The sequence below is a fragment of the Vidua chalybeata genome, chromosome 7, assembly GCF_026979565.1.
Source record: "Vidua chalybeata isolate OUT-0048 chromosome 7, bVidCha1 merged haplotype, whole genome shotgun sequence".
NCBI classification, from domain to species: Eukaryota; Metazoa; Chordata; class Aves; order Passeriformes; family Viduidae; genus Vidua; species Vidua chalybeata.
The window spans coordinates 31,553,349-31,569,084 of NC_071536.1; the positions used below are offsets into that span (position 1 = coordinate 31,553,349).

General features: G+C 42.9%; 1 protein-coding gene across 1 annotated transcript in view; it reads right to left on the bottom strand.

Moving 5' to 3' along the window:
* Nucleotides 1-5,447, bottom strand: part of DPP10 (dipeptidyl peptidase like 10) — a 440,873-nt gene extending 435,426 nt beyond the window's left edge. The window contains exon 1 of the mRNA XM_053947934.1: nt 5,408-5,447. The gene's annotated coding sequence lies outside the window, so the exon portion shown is untranslated. The remainder of the gene's footprint in view (nt 1-5,407) is intronic.
* Between the last annotated feature and the right edge of the window lie 10,289 nt (nt 5,448-15,736).

The following is a 15,736-nucleotide window of genomic DNA, read 5'->3' on the forward strand; positions in this document are numbered from 1 at the left end:
GAACAACATAAGAACAAAATTTTCTTAAGACATGTTTAGTAAAACAGTTTTGGATTAAAGAATGAGAAAGATTAAATTCCTCATGATGTATCCATTCAGGAAAGTGTTATGTAACACTCACATACCTATAACTTAAGTGGCTTCAAAGAGAACCAAACTTAATGCCCTATTCTTTAAAATAATGATGGGGAAAATTTTATATGATTACAATGCAGGAAAGTACTAACACATTATTAATTATAATTTACCACCATGTTCATGTATCTTTGTGTTTATTAGTTTTAAAGTGACTGCCTACTAAATCCCTATGGTCAGCATTACACTGAAAGCCATGAATTGTCTATGTATTAAAATACATAAAGGGGGGCTTGGCTATATATTATATATATCAAACCTATACCACAGAACCAGCATATAAAAGTGCTTGCACTTTTTGCTAATTTCTTTTAAGTTTTATGAAAAGGGCACAGAACGAAGAGTGGGAAGTTTAGAAAACATATCAACAATTTGTAGGCAAGGAAGTGGCAGCAAACATACCCCACCAGCAAGGTCACAGCAGGCAACGGGACTGAGTTTCCCTGCAAGGAGAGACCCCCAGTATTTCCATCTTGGCTGTGGGGTGCTGGGCAACTGGACACACTGGGCCTAAGCACCAGATCTATGGAGACACTGTGCTGCTCCTTAGGGCATCAGCTGGGGATTTGATAGCAACTCTTTCCCTTTCTCTCTCTCCTCTAGCTTTTATCTAGTACTGGTTAACTAATCTTGATGTTACCTTTGACATGGAGAAATTCTTTATTCATAGACTGGAAGGGGAAAATACAAGCATTTCAAATGTTTTTTTTTTCCTCTTTCCTGCCCCTTTTTATGACAAACGACTGACTGTTTTTAATAGGAAAAGGCTCCAGTTATTCTCTGGTAATACAGATGTTGGCAAGGAGACTGAAAAAATACAGAAAGGTAATACATGGAAATGGGAAGATTTAAAAGTTGTGATTTGTTCTTCAAATTTCCACCTAGAGATCTCCAGCTTGTCCCCACACATATGTATGCGTCATCATGCACGTAGTTTTGGTCTACAAAATAGAAATTAATCACACCAGCAACTCCACTCAACAAAAATGCATTCAGGCAACAACACTTAAGGTATTTCTATCATTCTCCAAGCCAGTCTCTTTGATGAGTGCTATAACATATAATTTTTGTAGTCTCCTAAGAGGTCACCATATACCTCCAGACAGAGCCTCAAGAACAGAATAAACACAGAAGTGTTGTAAATTTGCTCGGTGCTTTGGAAAATAGAAATATTTACTTTGTTCTAAGCATGCATTTTGAGCTGGCCACATCCTGAAAGTGACAGTGAGCTGTGTCCCCATGGCCAGGCTGCCTCCTGCCAGCACCACACTGCACTCCGCTGGAGCTGTGGCTCCTCACACAGCCAGGCCAACATGCTGGCACATGGCACATCACTGCTCAAATTCCATATTGCCTTAAACAAAACACCATGCAAACCTATTCAATTTAAATGTAGCACTTATTTGGGGTTTATTTTTTGCATTATTATGCTGCCATAGAATTTGTTCCTACCAATGACACAGCCCTGTATCACTTGTGCCCTTTGCTGTGTATCCTGGCTAGTTCATAATTGAACCCTCACTGAGATTATCTGTTAGTGACTTGCTTTTGATGTAATGGATTTCAGAAACACTGCTCTCAGTTTAAGGGATTTATTTCCTAAGCAACTGGTAGATTGCAGTGATTCTCCTATCTCCACAAGGCCTGGTGAGTGCACATCCTGTAGGCATTCAAAGATCCAACTACCTGAAGTTTCAACCCAAAAAGTGGGACCAAGCAGCCCTTATGACCAGGAACAGCTACAGATTAATCTCTCTCTCTTTCTGTAGGAGGAGATGTGTTTGCAGTTTGCAGGAGTGGGCAGATGTTTCCTGCTAAGGCACAGGTTTGGTTTAAAAAAAATTAGTTGCTCTAAACACATAGAAGTCCAAAGGGAACACTACAAAACCCCTTAAAGCCTTTGCTCCTCAACCTAACTGTAAATAAGAAAACTATTAGTACACCACTGCTCATCAATTAGCAGGTGCTAAAACACTACTACAATAAACCTGAAATGTAAAAATTGCTGATACAGTCCCTGGACACTAATGAAACTTGCTGCAGAATTTTTGCTAAGGACATATCTGCACTTTCCTTTTATAGTTTACAATCTAAGAGCTAATGAATAAATAAAAGTGAAAGGAAGGCAGGAAAGAAAGAAGAGTAAAAGGTTATAACATACATATTATATTACACAGTAATTATGTGCTTCTGAAATGCCAATTAGTAACTATTTCCATGATCCAGCTTGCAGTCAGATCAATATGAGGTTGATAACAGCAGAGAGTCATGATCTGGTAAAGAATATTTTATTATTAAAGAATGTATAAAGCCACAGAAATATTAGCTTAACTCCACTTTTTTTTTTTTAATAAGAGGAAATTATAATCACTACTGTGTTAAGAGCAAGACATAAACTTTTCTATTCCACAGTCCCTAGTAAATTTCACACAGATGTTTGGTTTGTTTTCCTAGCTAGCCAGGATAATTATTTTCTATTTTCTGGTTGTGGAGGTTTTTATTTTTTTCTTTCTTTACTCTGAGCAAGGCAAACAATGTTTTAACAGAATTTTTCTCTGTCAGAGGAAAGAGAATGTTGAGAAATTATTTGTCCATCAGCACAACATGGAAGTGCACAAAACTCAGTGATTCTCCTGAAAGAGCTAATTTGCTTGCTGTGTTGACAAGATGAGCCAAAACTGTGAAGAATAAAACCAATTTCATAGCCATGGGGGGGATCCTGGAGTCAAGCATGTAACAATACAGAAATGTGGCAGGTATTTGGCATTCCCAGCTAGACCCTGAGAGTTTTTGTTACACATCTCAGAGTGAAAGATCATTGCTCATAGTAGTGTCAGCAAGGTGGTGCTTGCAATCATCTCAAAACAAGCTACAAAAAGTCTTAGAGGTAAAAGGCTTTTCTAGGAGATTTCACATTTTATCCAAGGGGTTTGGTATCTTTAAGCTTTTTTCCATGCTCAATATTCATTTTCCTTTGTCAGTTTGTTTCTCTGTCACCAAACTTACTTTGGATGGAGTGCACTCAGTTCATGGATACAAAGTTTGTCCCCATCCCTCAACAAAGAAGGATGTGAGAAAGGGCCAGGGGTGTCCCTCCATCCCAGCACCAGCCCTCCTGCAGCCCCAGGGTGATTCAGAGAGGGAACTGGCACGGATGAAGTTTGCAGGATTCCATTTAGTGGACAAGTGGATCATTCTGCTTCTTGTTCCGTGAATCCAAAGTTTATGCTGTGTTACGAAGCAGAGAGGCTGATCCAAAAACCACTGAGAAGTAACATTAAATTGATATTAACACACAGGAGCTGAGATGCCACAGCTTTGTGTGTTGAGGAGAAACATAAGAGGAATAAAATAAGGGGTTTTATGTATCTCATTCCAGTAGGTGTGAAGTTTTCCCGTAACCTTTTTTCTTGACTCTTCATAACTGCTAGAACTAACACTGTTTCTTGGGAAGTCATGCTTAAAATGAAATTTGTATTTGTCTGGTCACTAATGAAGTATTTTTGAAGTCATTTCCAATACAAGGTCCTCATTACCATAGGGAAATTACTGCTCCTCTACAGTTGTAAATACTTTCTCATGGAGTATCCATTGGCTCAGCACTGAAGCACTTAGAACTATTTATAAAGCACATTTTACACCTGACACATAAAATTAAGAGCAGAAAAATGAGACAGTTTTCTAATGGTATCAGTATTACTGTGTTGGTTATAAAATGGACTCATGTCTAGAAGGCTCTGATTCATGTTCTCTCTTTTTGAAGACTATTGACTCCTCTGGCTCTTTTGCTTTTTTTTTTTTTTTTTTTTTTAATGGCATATTGATATTGGTGGTTGTTGTTGTTTTGGCTTGAAAGTCCAGTCAAATGAATTTAATAAATGTTTCTGGCAGTGAAAAATTAGCATTGGCTGTTCAAAACATAACAAGGGAATATTTCCCAGAGCAAGTACCACACTGCTCTCTGTTCTCTAGTACTTTCAGAGACAGACCTGGAGAGGAAGAAACAGTTTTAAGCAATTTAAGATTATATTTGCTGACTCTGAAGTAGGCCAGGGCAATTGTAATTCATCATTTCGCATGACCTTGCCCATTTAGGCAGAAACTAAGAGGCTGTTCTGTGGTGTGATGGACACAGTTACACCTTACACAACTGGTCATTAGAGCCACAGGTAACCCCCCTCCCCGTCGCTGAGCCTGCAGACATTCTGCATTACTGATCATACACTGCACAGCCTAATGCAGCCTATATAAAAATGACAGTGCTAATCGAAGATTTATACCTTTAATCCCCTCCTGCCTTAGCTCTAAGTCATGATTTTTATTCCCAGCACTAACGGGATAAAGCCCAACTGAGAAGTTCCTAACATGATGTGAAGTTCAGCTGCTCCTTCTGAGAAGACAAACAAACCCCAGACCCCTCAGCTTTGCAGCACAAGGAGCGAAGCCCCAGCAGGTTTCCTCACCCCACACAAACCTGAGCACAGCCTGGCACCCACAGAAAGGCACGGAAGTGAACTCTTCAGGCTTTCACATCATTTTATGAAACAAAATAGACAGTGTAAAATTTCTAGATATTGCTCTTTCAAGACTAAGAGTCACTAATCAAATATTGTCACTGACTGCATTTTTATTTTATTTCGGGGAAAAAAAAAAGAACAACTTATTTCTGCAGAGGTAGTTTCTACTGAATACCAATCTGGTTAGGGATTTCATTCTATCACTCTAGAGTGCAGTAACTCGGCTAGAAAGTAGTTTTCAATCAATGCAACGGCGGGATGGTGTCAGAGGTTGGGCAAGAAGGAAGTCGAGGACAGAGCCCGCTATTCCCTCGGCTCTTCCCCCAGCAGGATCACCCCCGGCCAAAGCACCCACCCAACTCTCCCGCACGCGAGGACACCGCCACCAGCAGCAAGCACACCGTCCCGTCCGGTCCCGGCTCGTTCCGAGCACACACCACCAGAATCACGTCCCGCAAGTGGCTTTCACACCGCCTCCCGGGAGCAGAGCCTCCGCCGTGCCGGCACTGCGGAGCAGCGCTCCGGGAGGGGAGGCACCGGCAGCTCCGTGCCGAGCGCCGCCTGCCCGGGGGAACTTTGGGCACGGCTCGCTCGGAAGGCGCCGCTGCCCGGGACGCGCCGCGCCCGGCGGGACCCGCGGCCGGAGCTGTCCCTCGCCTCTCCCCGAGCTCCGCCGAACTTCCCCGCGCCCGCCCGGCCCGGCGGCAGCGAGAGGGCGCGGGGCGGCCGGGGAGCCCCGCTGCCGCCCGCCCTACCTTGACGCCCCGGGACGAGTGGCAGTGGACGTGGTGGGACACGGTCGCCGTCTGGTTCATGTTGCCGGCGGCGCCGGGCGGGCACGGGGCGCCCGCGGGTCCCTCCCGGCGCCTCCGAGCGGCCGGGGGGCTCCGGCTGCGGCTCCGGCTGCGCCGCTCCGCACCCCGGGGCGCCGCGGCAGCTCCGCCCGGCGGGGCCGGACCCGCTCCGCCCCGCCCGGCACCGCCCCGCCCGCCGCACCGGCTCCGGACCGGGACCCGGCCGGGACCCAGCGGAGCCGCGGGTGGAGCCCTGCCGGCCGCGCCGCCCTCGCCCCCGGGGCTGGGGAGATGAACGAGGTCAGCCCCGCTCTGTGAAAGCGGGGCCCCGCAGCGCTCTCAGCCGAGATGAGTAAGACTGCAGCAGAAAGTTTATGCTGGCTGCTCTTTCCTTCGTGCTCCGCGGGGTTTTTTTTTTCCCTTTCTACTTTCCCCGTTCCCTCCTGCCGCCTCTTCCCTCGGTTCCAAACGCCGCCAGCCCACTGCGGTACTGGGATACGGGCGTGCTTATGTAACACAGGTACGAAGTACAGGCACCAGCCTCCCGGCCCCACACGGGTTCCGAAATCACCGCGCCTCGTTAAATACCGCAACAGCTCCACGCTTCCCCGTGGAGCAGAGGAAATGCTTCTCTAATTAGACTTTCTCCCAGATAACTTTCGGGGGGGGGTTGGTTGTGGTACAAGCTAAGAATCCATACCCTCCAGAATCCGTACCCTGAGCAGACCCTGCCAGAAACACACAGATTCTCTTTCTGCAGGTCCAGCCTAGAGCTGGTGCCAAAGCCAGGATTTGGGGGTGGAAGCTGGTAAGCTCTTTGAGCAGATTGTGACACCACAGGCTGATAATGAACAAGCAATATTTTGTATATGCATAGCATCCTTTAATTACTTTTACTTTAGAGAAACCTCCCAGTAAAAACAAGACACTGTGTGTGCACACCAAGGCATTCCTGGGATGTCTCTGAGGGGTGCACGAAACTGCAGCCAGGGCAGGTAATGTTGGTTCAAGAGGAAGCAGAGAATGAGGACAGACTACGGCCAGAAGCCATGGCACAAGTCTCCTAAAGAAACTGCTGATTTGGAACCTCTCGCTGCATGAGACTCCAGCTTCAGGCATCTCTGAAGCATCTGTTGAGGCTGTTGAGCAGCATTTGCTACCATATCAAAAGTTATATTCCCAGTGCAGGAAGTTATTGCTCAAAAATAAAATTAGTTTTAAAATTCAGGTCATGGGTTGAGCTTGTTTTATGGTTCTGTCTTATTTTCCTCCTCTACTGCCACTCCTTTTTTTTTTTAAGTAAGCTGAAGAAAATGTACAAAGCATGTACCCAAAAAGTAGTGATGCAACAAAACAAAAGTTTTGCTAAAGACTTCAGTCTGTGCTTTGCTACTTGAAGGTCCATCCCAGTCTGCAAAGGAGAAGGCTGAGAGCTTGCTGTGATATCAGCTCAACACATCCTCACAGAGGCCTATGGGGACCCTCATCCGTGCTTGTAAATCTCATCATGACTTCAGACATCTGCCAGAGCTCTTTTCAATGGGGTTCATTTTCAGAAGATTTTAATTTTCCTGGAAGAAACTCTGCTTTAAATCATCTCATACACAATATTTCAAAGACAAAATTCATTTTGCATACCTTAATTTGGACACAAAGGAGGTGCTGCTGGAGATGGAGCTGGTGAGGAAAAGGCTGATCTGCTCAGTCTGCAGAAAGCAGCCCTGGGTACAAACAACCCCTCCAGAGAGGGGAGAACAATCTGTGTTTCCTCCAGTGATACTGAGAAAAATGTCATTGCCAAAGGAAGCCAAATGCAAAGCAAAGGCACAGCAAGAGGGCCTCTCCTGGCCCAGACTTGATCATCTCTGGGCACCACAAGTGAGGCATCTGGGCTGGCTTCTAGCCTGCAGGACTGCTTACATTAGCCTCCTTCACCTTAGCAGATTTATTGGATTTTGAGCAATAAAAACCACATTTAGAAAGCATATCAGGGGCTCAGCAGTGCTCTTTCACCTCTCTCTATCATATGCAGACAGGAATGAAATTTAATGGATATAGATGAGGAAAAAAACCCTCACATAAAAGTGAGACATGATTCAACTCAAAGGAGAGTGTTGAGGAGGAGGGAATGAGTAAATGGCTGTTTGGGTAAAGGGCTAACAGGGTAACTTTCACCATACTCCGCCCAAACATTTGTCCTAAAAAGAAAATGATGACTTCAAGTTATTGTCACCAGGAGCTCCAGCAAGCAGAGATAGCCTGGAAGATTCAAAGACGTTCTTCTTCATCTTGAAATATACTCGTGTTTAACAATCTCACATGGGAACTGCTTTAAGACAAAAGAATGAACGCATGACAATTTTAGCTGGACTAAATATCTGTGGGTTTTTTTAAGCTCCTATGAACTTTGTGTAAAGTTCTCATGCTTGATTTTATGCTTCACAGTGGCTGATACTCCATGCAAGCCCCAAAACCAGCTTTAAGCTAATAGAGAAATCTCTTCCTTATAATAACAAAGAAAAGGCAACTTGGGTTAAAAAGTTACCAAAGACAGAGATAAGATCAATATTTTGCTGACATTGTTTTTAAATGAACTTCTACAAATTTTGAGATATCTATTCCTAGAGAGTACTCTTTGCAGATTAACCTCCTGCTCTCACAAGGTGGGACCTAATTAGAGGATGAACCTAACAAGGGCTGGAGCTGTAAAATCTCTATAAGTGTGTGGTTTGTCATTATAAAATATCCCAGAAACAAGGCAGATCAATAGAGAGGGATTCCACAAAATGCCTGCTGAAATCCTCCTGAGCACCACTCTGCTGCTTGCTTCTCCAGTAATGTCATTCCCTGCCATCCCTCCTGTTCCCTGATGTGGCTGTTAATCCTCCATAGGTGTAATCTTCTTTGGGAACTGGCTGCTTAGTAAAATGCAGTTCACCCTGGGTGCTGACTGCTAATGCAGGCATCCACGTTAGCCCTGCAAGGAGGTTCTCAAATGTTTCAGTGCCTTTAGGGTGCAATTAAATAACTGAGTGATTACCAGAATAAGCTGGAGAATATTAAAGCTGGGAGCAGATGCAATAGAGCAGGTGGCACTTGCCCATGTTGGAGCAGCCCCTCAGTGCATTGAACAACCCCCTTCCTGAAATATTTAAAATGAGTAAGAAATCAACATGATCAGCCAGGAAAATTGATCAAGCTTTCCAGAAAGTTTTAGAGAAACAAAAATCCCTGCTTGTGACAGAAAAGTCTGCCTGTCCCACTGTCCAAGTGCAGCGAGTGGCTGTGGGCAGCAGAACTGCTGCTGGAGGCAGCATTTCCCAGAGTCTCCTGATCACTATTCCAGTCCTGCAGTAACCTGCTCTTAGAAACTCCCAATACAGTTCCCCAGCCACACATTTTCATGCCTCTTATTTTCTAAGCCTTATGTTCTTAAAAAATCCCCACAACCCTTTCTCCTTTTTTTTTTTTGTCATATTACATGAATTGCATAATCACCATCCTGAGAAACAAAAAATTAAAGTATATATTGGAAATTATAGCTACGTCATGGCAACACGTTTTTCTACAGCTGTAGAAAAATATTTTCTCTCTTTTCTGTTTTATGCAAGTACATAAAATTTAGTCTTACTGCTGCTCCACATACCAAGGGCCTAATTCTGTGCTCGCACATGTTGGCAGCTATTGACACGAGTGAACTCAATTTCTAATTCACACCAGTTCATAATCAGATTACAGACTTCCCTGTTTATGGATGAAGAAGTTTTAATACCACAAGGGAGGCTGACTTGGGATTATTGTGAGGCTGCCAGCTCCCTCAGAATAATTACCCACCAGGAGCCATGCTGTGTGTCAGTGCTGGGCTTGTGTGAAACAGAACAGGGCAGAGCCTGCCTCCACTCAGCTTCCCAAATTTCCTCTACCCCAAGCAGCTCTCAAGGGAAAGGCCAGCAGCTATCATACCCTGCTGCTCATGGCCAGCAAGCTCAAACACAGCTCAAGGTATCCCAGGAAAAGCTGCTCCAGGAGGATGGCCCTGTGGCCATGCACACACACACGTGTTCACATGTGCACAATCCCACGTGCCCTGCAGCCTGCAATCTGGCTGCAGCTGTTGGAGGGAATGTGAAGGGAAATTCCCTCAAGTAAAGCACAACTTCAGGCAGACTCAATAAATCAGTGGGATGCCAGTTTTCAGCCTGGCTGCAGTGCCAGGAGCTGCTGCTGCTGTGTTAACCCACAATGTTTGGTTGCTGCTGCAAAGGGACACCTCTCCCACCGGGAAAGCACCGTGTTATCCCTGCCAGGTGTTATTTTAACTGTATGTATGCCCACTCCTTTCAGCACTCCAGAATTCCCTCACAGTTTACTGTCTTGAGATTTTGCAGGATGCTTTCTAACCAGCTCAACATGGTTCAGTAATTGAAATTTTGAACAAAACCAAGGAGAATCCACTCCATTGCTGAAAGACATGCTCAAAACTTATAACATCCAGTCCAATATATGGAACTGATGAAGAAGCAAATACAGATGTTCCTCATTTATACTAGCTAATATCCACTGAAGTATAAGGGTACATTAGTTATGAATACTTTCTGTTCTTATTCACTACATTTATTTCAATAGGAAATATTTAGATTAAGTATTTGCAACTCCTTTTAGAAACAAAAGGTGTACTAAAAAGTTCTGGTACACAAAGGAACCATTGGTGCACAATGATTCCTTCACTTAATTTTCTGTGAAGGTGAATGGTATTGAATTATAGTTAAAAGATGAAAAAAAAAAAAACCTTCCCTGTTACAACAATAATTAATTATCTTTCTAGATTTTGCCTAAAAACAGGAGATATCATGAAAATAGATCCAGTAATGTCTACATATCATTGATTCAGTGCAGGGAGTATGTTGTGAGAAGAGATGGAAAAAACAGCCTGCATACAACTGCCTAGTTACCAGGGAAGAGAAGCAAGTGGTTTTTGAGATATAAAACTGCAAGCAGAGGCAAGAGAAAATGGTCTGTGCCTGAATGAACTGAATGTGTCACCCAAAAAACCTGCACAGACAGGAGCTTTATGAGCAGCACTTTGCAGGGCATCTCTTAGCAGGTCTCTGTGTGCTGCTGAATTAATTCTGATGAGCCACAGGCAGTGCCACAAGCAAAGAGTATCTTCTTCAGGATCCCTCCAGTCTGTCCTGTGTGTGCCTGTTACCAGACTCAAACAGACAAGAAGAAAAGAGCAACCTTGAGTCCTTTTCAAGTGAGGCTTCAGAGGAATAGCCAATACTATCCAAGAAAACAAAATTAAGAAAAAAAACCAACATACATTGCCACCAAGCTATATTAATTTTCTTTATCACACTGTATATTGGCAGATACACCTACAGGGGAGTAACTTCAGGAAAAAAGAAAACTCCTTTTTCTTTGGTCTCACATGAATTCCACAGTAGACCCCTGGAGCACTCTGCTCCATCTCACTGCATTCATTTAGCTTTCTATTTGCACAAGCTATTGCAGTATAAAGAGAAGAAGGTGAACCTGACCTATCTGAGAAGTAGATTTAATTTCATGCATAACTATTACTCACACTGCTAACAGGATTCAATATTTCTACCATGCAAGAGCTACAGGATGAGTAATGCTTTTGCACATGTGAGGATTTACAGGAGCAGAGCCACCCATCTCCCTATCCACGGGTGTCACACTCAGGAGCTGCCACAGAGTACTGGAGACATACCAAAAGTAGTGTCAAGTAATGTCAAATTTCTGCACAGGTTTGTGCTTCTTTACACCTTAAAATCTTGCTTGCCATGGGAAACTCTGAACATCATGCAGAGCATTTGCCCTGCGAGAACATCACAGCCCTGTCCAGTGCTGGCTCTCCAGGGATCCTCTTGCTCACTGAAGACAGGCCTGGGCAGTGAATTTCTGGGTTGACACCATAGCCAAAAGCCAGTCCAGAGGGGAGTTACAGAAGGTTCAAGATTAGCAAACAAGCTTGAATGAAATGTCAAGCAAGAGTAAGAGTATTTTGTCTAAGCAGGATCATTTCCCTTATTTTCAATATATATAATAAATCATCCAGAGGCAAGCCCCCTTTTTAAAGGTTAGACACCAGATAGTAGTTAAACTGTTGAAACAGTACAAGAATTCCTACCCTGATATCAGCCCAGCATTCCAAGTATTTATGTACCTAATAGGTAGCCCAAAAACTTGTCAAGGCTTTGCCAAATTCACTATGGCAGAACTTTATGTGATCAAAGTCTTTGTTCCCTCAACGTGAAGAAGTTACCCCGCAGCTCCTTCTGCTTCTGGCATATTTGCACTATATATGCATCTCATGAAAGCAAATTTCATGGTGAGCCATTATTTTAGGATGAGAAATTTTGCCCTGAATCGTTTGTATGTGGAGGCATCATCCTGAAATCAGCTCCCAGTAAAGCCAGGATGAAAAAAAAAAAAAAAAGTACATTTTACATTATTTAGAGAGTTTGAAGCTTAAAGTAATAGTTTTTAGCTATGGAGACTGAAGTGGGGAAGTAGAGGATTTTATGATAGGTCTCAGAGACTGCAGAAAAGATATTTTCCAAATTAAACAAACCACAAAAACTCAATGACAACATAGAAAATTTTACAAAAGGCTACATAGACCATTTTCCTTCATCTATCTGGGTTAATACAAGCCTAAACAAAATTTCAGAGGCATACTATCACTAAGAGAAAAAAAATGAGAATAAAACTTAAACCATAATTATTTCCATAATGCTTCAATGGTACTGAATAACAGACAAAAACTCTCCCCTTACTCTGTGTAAATCTCACAGCACATAACATGATAATTTTTTTCACAAATGAAAGATAATCTACCATCAAATGAGTACTTTGCCTGGAATACTGCAGAGCAGTTTGCTCAAGGAACAACAAGGAGAAATTGCCATCAGAAATAAAAGGATGATTTCTCAACCTCTGAAGACAACCCTCAGTTTCTTTTCCCTACAAGACATGTATTCCTATCTCCCGACATAAAAAATATTTTTACAAGACTCTCAGAGCACTGAGGAAGGCCCTAACTCATTGCCACATATATAAAAACACAGATGAGTGGTTAATATTCTGGTTTATTCTTTTCTCACAGAATTCATCAGTTTGGCTTAGTCTGTGTCCATGTGTTATGACCACCTCTGAGGGTAACAGATCAGCCTTTTCCCTTATCTGAAAACATTTTAAGGCATCAGACCCAGGCCATCAGGGAAGCATTAGCAGGTGCAGGCAAAGATCCATCATAACATGTTCCTTTGTTGAGGAAAAACCCATCATCTTAATCAGTCAGGGTGAAAGATGGGATAGCCAACAACCATGTCAGAGGGACAGCAGCTCTGATTTCCAAGGTGGCTGTTAGGAGGTCACTGCTTTGTTTCCCCACCTCTGGGGCAGGAGGGAAGATCCTGAGAACAGCAGAGGCTCAGCAAACTGCCAGGCTTGTTCTAGCAGTGCTGATTGCTGCAAGTGAGCCCACCTGGTGAAATAAGGGTTCTGCATCATCTCAAATTGTTGCTCCAGGAAATTAAAATGCAAGATGGTAAAAGGAAAATGCTGGTGAGAAAGAAAACGTAAATGAAAATGGGAGAAGACAAACCACAGGAATTTGAAAAGAGAACTCGTCCACAGCACCAGTAAAGAATGAGAAACTCAACCTCACATTTTAGGTATGATCCCTACCAACAGGGGATGAAGACAACAGCGGGGTTGCAGTCCAGGACCAGACTTGACCGTGCCCTTGACTGCTATTGCTCACATCCATAAATGTTGCTTTTAACATGTTCCTGAAAGACAATCCTTTTCCTCCATGTGTAAAATTTCCCAATCTCTTCAGATTTGTGATGCCTTTTCAATAAGAAAGCATCTGAAATTCCCCTCATCTCTGTTCTTCTGTTCAGTCAGAAGTGTGTCAGTCACAAGCCCACACTGCTCAGCCACCGTGATTGCTGCTGCACTTCAGCTGACAAGCTGTGAAAGTTTTGGCTGCCCAAAAACCACTGGGAACATATTTACTTCCTTTTGTTAGAATGATGTTTGCCTCCTACTGGCACGCACCAATGTACCTTCGCACACATACATCAGGGGTTTTTAGTGACATCAAGGATCACATCCAACCAGTTAGAAAATACTACCTTGTTAATGAGACACAATGTTACTGCCAGCTGCTCATTCCAATATCCTGTAAACATGCATAGCAATAATTTCCTTGTGCTGAACATCCTTTTTATATTCTGCTTATAAAAAAAGTAGAACATGATGTGGGGGAAAACAGTGTGGATCCCACTCCTGTACTTTGCAACAAACCAAGAACTGTTTCAGTGGAAATTCCAGTCAATGTCACAAGGCTTAAATTAAGATGTGAGATCAGAAAGCTTTCTTCTTTCTTTTGGGATGGGAACCTTTTAGTAAGTCCTAGAGATCTGTTGAAGACTTGTGGGACTCACAAAGTTGAGAAGAATTTGTCGGGAATAACCAAGTCTCTTACACAGTTACATATTCTCTAGCAATTGTGCAATCTTCTAACAACTAAATCCAGAAATTGTATTATCCTGCTCTCAGGAAAATACCACAATTTATGCTTACTGGGATGCTGAAGGCCTCAAATGCAGGCTGACAGCTACAGTACCTGTAGGAAAACACTGTTCATTGCATTTACTCACAACCTCTGAGGCAAATGTAACACAGCCATCCAGCACACACAGTAAAAGGATGCTGGCTCCAAACACATAATCCAGCCATTATTTTGATTGCAGTATGTTTACCAAATTGATTCGAAAATACGTTTTTATTAAAGTGCGTGATTTGTCAAAAGTGCTTCCAGGAGGTGTAAGAAAAACAGCAAAAAGATTGGAGCTTGCTTAACCAAGTTTATAAACCTGCTGTTTCAGCCTCAAAGATGAATTACACTGCAGGAACACGTTCACTAAACGTCTGTGCTCTCCTTCTTGCCCTCCTACCTATGTTCAAAGAATAGAATGGAAAAACATAAATCAAAGTCTCAGAATATATTTCTCCCCCAATTCCAAAGCTGCCATATCTCTATACCAGAATCATAATCCCCTGCAATACAAATAAAAAGCACAGCCCAGCAATCACCACTTCAAAATAATTACAGGCCACACAGTAATTTACACTTATCTAAAGCCTTTCACCTCAAGAATTCCAAAGCAATTTATACACAATATAGATGTGGCTGATCTGAAGAACATAATGCCAAGGAGCTACTTGGGAATTGCGGCATTGTCTAAATCATGCGGATCTTTGCAGTCCAAAACTTCCCCATTATCCTGAGAGCAGTTTGAACCAAATCTATTAAAACCTTCCATCTCAAATTAAGGACTATTCTAGGCACTGACTGGCATGTTCTGAACCTTTCTTTAATTTTAGTCAATGATATTGAGAAGTCAAGAAATTAAAAGACTTGAAATAACACTACCCAGCAGACAAATACAGCTTCAGAAGCGGCTCATCTGAAGTACAACCAGGGCTAACACATCCTGCTGTAAAGAAAAAAGGTCTAGATTTCTGTATTTGCTTCATTTTCCTTTATAGAATTTAATTCTCATCTATCCAGACTGTGGCTAAGTAGTGGCTTACAGGCAGAGCTTTGCTCCTTCTGTGGTAGCTCTGAAATATCATCATTTACCTCCCAGCTGCTCAGTAAATTAAATCAGACAGCCCACAGGTGCTTGCTGGAGTCCCAGCACTCTCAATAGCATCAGGCCACACGGGTACAAATGGGTCTTTAAGCAGGGCTGTGAAGTAGCTGCTGGTTCCCTAATCCTCCAACCACACCCTTGGGGCTCTGGGTGAGAGGAAGCTTGAGAAACTGTAGGGATATGTATTTCTAACAATTAACTGCTAATCCATTTACATTTTCAAAGCTGTTTTCATACAGAAAGAGGCTACTGACTCTTTCTATAATGTTATGGCTTTCCTCAGTCTTCAAAGTGCAGGCGGACAAATGTTGAAAGCATTCACTCTACACTTTGTAGGATCCCCAAAAGGCAAATTTGGGGAATATAAAAATCTCTTTTGCAAGGTGAGTTATAGACACCAGCAACAGCTGGCCCCCTGGCAATCTTCACATCCAGAGAAATCACTGCAAACCCCAGTATTTTAAGGGATACCTAGATATTATTACCACATTTTAAAATAAGGAAATTGAATCAAAACACCTTTGTGCTATAGGATGCTTCAGTCTTTAAGGGTAGAAAACTCTTTTCTCTTACTCTGCCCTTTGCAACATATTTC